We start from the raw sequence: 10,000 nt of genomic DNA on the forward strand, positions 1-10,000 counted from the left end.
GGATAAAAAAATGTAATATAATCACATAAAAATATAAATATGTGTTTTTTTGTAGTAAGTCCATACTTTTAAAGTCAAATCGAACCATTGCTGTTTTAGTCTGGTATTTTAAGATTGTAGTGGTCTGGTTCCCATCACTCATATCATCCCCACCGTCTTCTATCAAACATATTTACATATCAAGATGTATCTACTCATAGTTATGTGGGCATGTATGTTTATGTCATTTTGTAGTGTGTGCACATCTTGAGTAATATGCAGATTTTGCATAGAATAGAAACAGCCTCATCATTCATGACATTCCGAGAATCTCTTCAAATTCTCCCCCTGCCTGAACGGTGAAGTAGCGGAGGGGAGAAGAGATATGGGTGGTGCAGCACATATGGGGGTAGCTAGAATTCTTGGGTGGTGCTGTAGATATAAATATGTGTGTGTGTGTGTGTGTGTGTGTGTGTGTGCTTGCATGTATGTGAAGATGATAAGATGTCAAAGAATAATAGGAGGACAGTGAGATAGATGCTGGAGAGAGTTGCTAGGGATACTGCTGGCCAGCTAGTGCATCTCTGTGACAACTATAAATATACATGCTGCTGCTATATTTAGATGAAAATATTGTTGTTACTGTTGTAGCTTACTGTTGTTATTCTATATTTTCCACTTCTGGATCCCCATGTCCTTCTCACAGCTGATGTCCTTCTTATAACATTTATTCTTAGAACAATTATTATTGAACTTATTCTATTTATTGTTGTCATTCATAAGGGTTATTTAACCCCTGAAGTCAGCTGTAATGCAGTAGACCTATGGCCAGAGATGTCCAACTTTGGCCATCCTTCCTATATTTTTTCCCCTTCATACATGATACATTGACCACTTCTTTTTATAGAACAGCAGAATGTAGTTTGAATGGAATTTAGGGGTTAATTCTAGAAAATGGAGTGACTACATAAAGCTACCATGTTTCGGCTCCTTGCTGTTATACATATTCTTGGTTTTTTGTTGTTCATGTTGTTCATATGGTTACTGTTTGTCATTATTTACCATTTTTTTTTAATGTTGCTGCCACTCTTACATCTTCCTCTCTAAAGATTTTTAAAAACTTTTTTTGCAACTGTTGTTGTTGTTGTTATTAAGTCTATGCATTTCACACTGATTATATAACAGAATTACAACTGTATGCACATTTCATTACAAATGCAATACATAAATATTTGTGTGTGTTTGTGTATGTGTGTGTATATATATATATATATATATATATATATATATATATATATATATATATATATATATATATATCCTTACACACACATACAAATATATTCATATATATGTGCGTGCATGTGTGAGTATACATAAGTACATATATATATATATATATATAAGCATACATACTTCATATCTTACTGAAAAATGTATATTTTTTTATGAAATTTTACAGTGATATATTTACAAGGGAATAGATTATAATGATGTTATGTTTTAATAAAAATTCTTGCTTTCAAAATGTTCACCCCACTGCTCAATAACTTTCTTTCAAATGCATATTTTTAAATTAAATTTTACAGAACTTATATGTTTCCAAAAATAGTGATTACATAATATTGATATTTCAAACATGCAAATCTGAAAAAAACAACTGAAGAATGCTGAAATTACAGAAATTGATGATAACAAAGGACAGACAGACAGACAGAAAGAGAAAGAGAGAGAGAGAGAGAGAGAGAGAGAGAGAGAGAGAGAGAGAGAGAGAGAGAGAGAGAGAGAGAGAGAGAGTGAGAGAGAGAGAGAGAGAGAGAGTGAGAGAGAGAGAGAGAGAGAGAGAAGTCATTTAAAAATCCTGTCAGAAAACAACTTTATTTTTTTGCAAGATATCTACATCATTGAAATCTGGAAAATGCATTTATATTTATTCTTATTAAAGGTATGCATTTTCCAAAAACATGAGGAAAAAAATTCAGTGAGAGGGTACCTGACTGTGGATATAAATCTATGTATGTATAGTGTAACTACAATTATAATATGTATACATATATATATATATATATATATATATATATATATATATATATATATATATATATATATATATATATATATATATATATATATATGTATATATACACTTACATATACACACACATACGTACATAAACAGACAGACATATATACATATGTATGTATATCTATATGTGCATATTTTCATATATGTATAAATATGTATGCATATATATATTTATATATATACATATGTATACATATATTGTTGTACTTGGGGATGGTCATAATGCCAGTTTAGCCAATAAAAACACACGCACTGTATATTTGGTGTTAATTTGCTTCAGCTTTATATTACATTACATTACATTAATCCTTTTTCAGCCAGAGTTCTTTCGTCACACTTCTGTGACCTCATCAGTGGTCCTATGTATATATATATATAAATATCATCATCATCATCATCATCATCGTTTAACGTCCGCTTTCCATGCTAGCATGGGTTGGACGATTTGACTGAGGACTGGTGAAACCGGATGGCAACACCAGGCTCCAGTCTGATTTGGCAGAGTTTCTACAGCTGGATGCCCTTCCTAACGCCAACCACTCAGAGAGTGTAGTGGGTGCTTTTACGTGTCACCCGCACGAAAACGGCCACGCTCGAAATGGTGTCTTTTATGTGCCACCCGCACAAGCCAGTCCAGGGGCACTGGCAACGATCTCGCTCGAAAATCCTACAGGAGCCAGTCAGGCGGTACTGGCAACGGCCACGCTCAAAATATATATATATGAATATACATGTATATAAATATATATGTATATGTATATTGCATATACACACACACATACATATATCTGTATACTTCATATATATATATTTATATATTTATATAGCATACATATATATCATATATATTTGTATGTATGTCATCATTATCGCCATCATCATTCAACATCTGTCTTCCATGCTGGTATGGGTTATATATATATATATATATATATATATATATATATAATGTATGTGTGTGTGTGTCTGTCATTTAATAATAGTTTGACTTAGCTCCATGCAAATTAAAATTTCATAGGCTCATAGAATGAACTCAGCTTATCAGGCATTTGAACTTGATCTTCAGGTGCCTCATATTAGGTTCATTCTATGAGCTTACGAAATTTTAAGTTGCATGGAGTCAAGCAAGATTGTTATTAAATAAAACTCCTAACACATGTGTTGAGTGCTACTCTCTTTCATTTGTTCACTCACTTGCATGTGTATATGTACACACACACACACATACTAAAGTGTTACACTCATACCATCATATGACGGATATCTCAGGAATATACTATTGCCACCATGTGTAATTTGATAAAAGTTGAATTTTAATTTTTATCATTTATGCCATATTTCCTGAGAGGCAAATGTGTTTTGATATTGTTCAAGAAGTTTTACCATTTATGCCATATTTCCTGGAGGCAAATGTGTTTTGATATTGTTGTAGAAGTTGTAGTGATATATTCCTTCCTTCGGAAGAGTTCGCTTTAAATTCTTAAGTTACCTAAAATTCTAATGATTAAATCAAAAAATTTCCTCTGATAATGAACAGCTTACTTGTTAAGCATAATGTATAAATTATTGCTGAGTCTTTTTCTGCTACAGCCAACACCTCTGTCATTTCTTTCTCATTGTCATTGTTCACCTCTTCTCCTGTCTTATTAATTCTTTCTCCTTCACTGTGTGTGTGTGTGTGTGTGTGTGTGTGTGTATTGTTACTTCACTTATTGCCTGCCACAAAGCCAAGTACATTCACTCATCCTGCATCTCCCTGTCTGTCTCTCTCTCTCACTGTCTCTTTTACTCTTTTTTCCCTCTCTCTATATATCAAAAAGGGTGACAAGAGAAATCAATCAACCAACCAGCATTTATATCAGTTTATATTGTGAGATCAAATTCTGCCAAGGTTGACATCGATAAAATAAGTACCAATTGAACACCAAGGTCGATGTAATCAACTTGCCCTTTCCTCTGAACATGGTGACCTTGTGTGCCAAAATTTGAGCCCATTATTAAATGGAGATGCATAAATACATGCACACACATTCACAAAATCATATCGACTGATAATCTTATGAACTTCAGTAGCTGTTTCCACTATAAGATGCAGTGAGCCTCATCAGAGCCTCAAACATGAAGTTCTATACCAGGTTCTATATATATATATAAATTTAATTTGTGGTCCGTGGGAAGAGCCGTTTTAGCGATGCGTCCTGCCCCACTCTTCGAAACGCCTGTGTTAGAATGGGGGCAGCTGATGAAGGAGATGTTCTCTATGTGGCCTGTGTATTTTCTGTACTCGTTTATCATTTTATCTACGCTTTGTTTACAATGTCCTGTACCCAGATATGCATCTATATATACAGGTAGATGTAAGTATGTACATACATGTACGCATATATGCATATACTCATTTATTATTTGTATTATATGTATATATATATATATATATATATATATATATACACACATATATGTTTGTACATGTGTGTCATGTATTTAGCATCCATCAACCAGGTACTTTTTAACACCTGTACCCTCCTCCACCATTGATTGTCAATTCCAATGTTCTCCCATGGACTTTCACTTCTTTTCTTAACTCTCCCTGTATCTTTCTTTTATTCTCTCTCAACTTCTCTCTCTCTCTCTCTCTCTCTCTCTATATATATATATATATATATATATATATATATATATATATATATCTTTCTCTCTTTCTCTCTCTCTCTCTCTCTCTCTCTCTCTCTCTCTCTCTCTCTCTGATGTAAAGCATGAATGGAGAAATCCATCAACCAACCAAACAGCCAACCAACCAACCAACCAATAAACAAACCGACCAAATTGTATATCAGCTATTATCGTATAGCCACGTGTGTGTGTATCTATATTTGTGCATGTATTTTCATATATATATATATATATATATATATATATATATATATATATATATATATATATACAAACAATATATGAGTATATGCATATATATGTACATGTATGTACATACTTTCATCTACATGTACATATAGATACATATCTGGGTACATGACGTTGCAAAAGAACATGGACAAAATGATAAACAAGGTACAAAAAAACTAGCATGCCAAATACAGAACATATCCTTCATCAGCTGCCACCATTAAAACACTGGTGTTTCGAAGAGTTAGGGCATATATATCATCATCATCATCATCATCGTTTAACGTCCGCTTTCCATGCTAGCATGGGTTGGACGATTTGACTGAGGACTGGTGAAACCGGATGGCAACACCAGGCTCCAGTCTGATTTGGCAGAGTTTCTACAGCTGGATGCCCTTCCTAACGCCAACCACTCAGAGAGTGTAGTGGGTGCTTTTACGTGTCACCCGCACGAAAACGGCCACGCTCGAAATGGTGTCTTTTATGTGCCACCCGCACAAGCCAGTCCAGGGGCACTGGCAACGATCTCGCTCGAAAATCCTACAGGAGCCAGTCAGGCGGTACTGGCAACGGCCACGCTCAAAATGGTGCATCTCATGTGCCACCCGCACAAGAACCAGTCCAGGGGCACTGGCAACGATCTTACTTGGCTTGCCGGGTCTTCTCACGCACAGCCCATTTCCAAAGGTCTCGGTCCGTAGTCATCGCCTCGGTGAGGCCCAATGTACGAAGGTCTTGCCTCACCACCTCAGCCCAGGTCTTCCTGGGCCTACCTCTTCCACGGGTTCCCTCAACTGTTAGGGTGTGGCACTTTTTCACGCAGCTATCCTCCTCCATTCTCACCACATGTCCATACCAGCGCAATCGTCTCTCTTGCACGCCACAACTGATGCTTCTAATGTTCAGCTTTTCTCTCAAGATACTTACACACTGACGGGTATTCACATTGACATTACACATCCAACGGAGCATACTGGCTTCATTCCTTGCGAGCTTACGTATGTCCTCAGCAGTTACAGCCCATGTTTCACTGCCATGTAGCATGGTTGTTCGTACGCATGCGTCATACAGTCTGCCTTTTACTCTGAGTGAGAGTCCCTTTGTCGCCAGCAGGGGTAAGAGCTCTCTAAACTTTGCCCAGGCTATTCTTATTCTAGCAGCTACACTTTCAGCGCACCCACCCCCACTACTAACTTGGTCGCCCAGATAGCGGAAGCTATCGACTACCTCTAGTTTTTCACCCTGGAATGAGATAGAAGTTGTTTCCTGTTTGTTTGCAGTCTTTATTGCACCTGAACATCTGCCACAAACAAAAACTAACTTGCTAGTTAACCTGCCTTTGATGTTGCTGCACCTCTTATGTGTCCATAGCTTGCACCGGGTACATCTTATAGAGTTACTACCTACTCCTTTTCTACATACTGAGCAGGGCCATCTACCTGAAGGGGTTTGTGTTTTATCTACCTTCCTACTTATTAGGATTTTGGTTTTAGCTAGGTTGACTCTAAGGCCCTTCAATTCTAGACCTTGCTTCCACACCTGAAACTTCTCCTCTAGTTCTGATAGTGACTCCGCAATTAGGGCAAGGTCATCAGCATAGAGGAGCTCCCAGGGGCAACCTGTCTTGAACTCCTCTGTGATTGCCTGGAGGACTATGGTAAATAATAGGGGGCTGAGGACGGAACCTTGGTGGACCCCTACCTCTACCCGGAATTCATTGCTGTACTCATTTCCAACCCTCACCTTACTGGCCGCATCTCTGTACATGGCTCGCACAGCTCTCACTAGCCATTCTTCTATCCCAAGTTTCCTCATTGACCACCAGATAAGGGATCGGGGGACCCTGTCAAAGGCTTTCTCCATGTCAACGAAAGCCAGGTACAGAGGTTTATCCTTGGCTAGGTATTTCTCTTGCAACTGTCTCACTAGAAATAAGGCATCAGTAGTGCTTTTACCTGGCACGAACCCAAACTGCATCTCATCTAAATTGATTTGCTCCCTAATTAGTTGGGCTATGACCCTCTCTGTAACTTTCATAACCTGATCTAACAGCTTGATGCCTCTGTAATATATATATATATATATATATATATATATATACGCATGTGTGTGCAAGTGTATTGCATATATATAAACACACACACACACACACAAACACATATATATATTTCGTGTATTTCAGTCCATCATTTACCTCAATCACCTCCATCCCACTCATTCTCCTAGTCCAAACCTCTGTATCACCCCCACTTATTCTCACCTCACTGCCCCCTCCCATCTGACAATGCTTTTGTTTTGCAAGTTACTTGGTGACCCTGTCAGTGCTGGTGCCATGTATAAAGCACTCGTACTGGTGCCACATTAAATGCACCCTGTACACTCTCTAAAGTGGCTGGCATTAGGAAAGGCATCCAGTTGTAGAAACCATACCAAACCAGATAATAGAGCCCGGTGCATCTACTGACTTTACAAGCTCCTGTCAAACAATCTAACCCATGCCAGCATGTAAAAGAGGCATTAAATGATGATATATATATATATATATATATATATATATATATGTGTGTGTGTGTGTGTGTATCTAATCATCATCATCAGCAGCAGCAGTAGCATCATCGTTTAATGTCAGCCTTCCATGCTGGCTTATATATATATATATATATATATATATATGTATGTGTATATATATATATATATATACACATATGTGTGTATGTATTATGGAGGTAGCATATTTACTATATCATTTATATATAATGAATCTACATTCGTAAACGCACAAATACACATGTGCACGTGCACACACACACACACACACACACACCCATTCTATCACATAACAGAAACAATTAAATATAAGTGTTCATAAACAAAAGCATGCAAAAATTGGCATATAGATATATATACATATCAACTTTTTCAATGATGATTGAAAGGAAATAACGGGATGATACTTTAAAAGAATTTACATTTTGAGGACAATGGAAGAAAATTGCAGCATATCTTTTAGGAAAATTCAGAAGAATATGAAAATTCTTTCTGGAGATTGCATGCACCTAGTTATGTACTCCACCCATACATACACACATGCGTGCGTGCGTGCACACACACATATGTACAAGATCCATACCCACACACACACTTTACATATATACACATATTTACACAAAGGAAAAGATATAATTTAATATGTTCTAATTCTTGCATTTAGAGATAATAAAGTATGAATGTTTTTGTATATAAATAGATATACTAGCATAGTATCTATCAAAAGTGACAGATTTTATACGAGTATAATATAAAAAGTTTTATCTGAATACAATATATAAACTGTTTTATTTAAATATATTTAAATTATTCAAATGTGTGTCAGAAAGACAGTAACATAGGCTTTATTGCCATTATAATCATCATCATAATAATAATGATGATGATGATAATAATAATAATAATAATAATAATAATAATAATAATAATAATAATAATAATAATAATAATAATAATAATAATAATAATAATAATAATAGGCACAAGACCGAAGTTTTGGAGGGTGGTGTTAGGGCTACCATTGGCTGGATAGGTTGGTATAATCCTAATCAGATCTTATTCATCATTACTAACTTCCAAGATGTAGTAAAGTGTAAGTATATCTTGCCGGTATGTCTTACATTAGTATATTGTATATAGCTAGATGCCCTTCCTAACACAAACCCCCTTACGGAAAGTATTGAGTGCATCTCATCATGCCTTATCTTCAACAAAGCTAGAGTAAAGGGCTCTATTCATATATAGTGTCTCCACTAACACACACACACACACACACACATATATTGTCATTTCAAATAAATTAATTGTAAAATTAACAATAACAGACAACAAGAGGACATGAACTAGGAATGTATTATTTTGATGCTCAGAAAAAGGAAAGACTTTTTGACGTTTTGAGCATAGCATTTCATCAGAAGGGAGAAAGGGAAAAGTTCAAAGGAAAAGAAATCATCGCAGGAGTGGCTGTGTGGTAAGTAGCTTGCTTACCAACCACATGGCTCTGGGTTCAGTCCCACTGCATGGCACATTGGGCAAGTGTCTTCTACTATAGCCTCGGGCCGACCAAAGCCTTGTGAGTGTATTTGGTAGACGGAAACTGAAAGAAGCCCATCATATATATATATATATGTATGCGTGTGTATGTGTTTGTGTGTCTGTGTTTATCCCCCGCAACATCGCTTGACAACTGATGCTGGCGTGTTTACGTCCCCGTAACTTAGCGGTTTGGCAAAAGAGACCAGTAGAATAAGTACTAGGCTTCCAAAGAATAAGTCCTGGGGTCTATTTGCTCGAGTAAAAGGCGGTGCTCCAGCATGGCCACAGTCAAATGACTGAAACAAGTAAAAGAGTAAAAGAGAGTAAAGAGAGAAAATAAGTGAAAGGTGAATTAGTAAGGTTGAATCTCTCTTTCTAGCATCGTGTATTACATGTTTATATTTGCCATTCATACTCTGTTGAATTTTCTCTCTTTAAAGATATATCTTTCTCACTCATTGTGTTTCTCTGTCTGTTTCTCCTCAGTTATATGTATATGACAGGCATGGCCGTATGGCAAGACGCTTGCTTCCTAACCACATGGTCCTGGCTTCCCAACCATATAGTTCCGAGTTCAGTCCCACTGCATGGCACCTTGGGCTGACCAAAGCCCCATGAGTGCATTTGGTAGACTGAAACTGAAAGAAGCCTGTCAGATATACATATATGTGTGTGTGTGTGTGTGTGTGTGTGTGTGTGTGTCTGTGTTTGTCCCCCCACCATCGCTTAACAACCGATGTTGGTGCATTTATGTCCCCATAACTTAACAGTTCTGCAAAAGAGACCAATAGAATAAATACTAGGCTTACAAAGAATAAGTCCCGGGGTTGATTTGTTCAGCTAAAACCCTTTAAGGTAGTGCTCCAGCATGGCCACAGTAGAATGACCAAAACAAGAAAATGAATAGAAGAATGTATTTATATATACTTATGGGCTAGCTGGTACAAT

The 10,000-nt window shown here is 36.7% G+C and overlaps 1 protein-coding gene and 1 long non-coding RNA gene across 7 annotated transcripts in view; one reads left to right on the plus strand and one right to left on the minus strand.

Annotated features, from left to right (window-relative positions):
- The window catches only part of LOC128248895 (uncharacterized), a 201,687-nt gene that overhangs the window by 111,302 nt on the left and 80,385 nt on the right, over positions 1 to 10,000 (minus strand). The gene's annotated exons all lie outside the window — the stretch shown is intronic.
- LOC106881299 (uncharacterized) overlaps positions 1 to 10,000 on the plus strand; it is a 233,516-nt gene that overhangs the window by 42,873 nt on the left and 180,643 nt on the right. The gene's annotated exons all lie outside the window — the stretch shown is intronic.

Source organism: Octopus bimaculoides, chromosome 10 (assembly GCF_046866305.1).
Source record: "Octopus bimaculoides isolate indiv1 chromosome 10, ASM4686630v1, whole genome shotgun sequence".
Classification (NCBI taxonomy): Eukaryota; Metazoa; Mollusca; class Cephalopoda; order Octopoda; family Octopodidae; genus Octopus; species Octopus bimaculoides.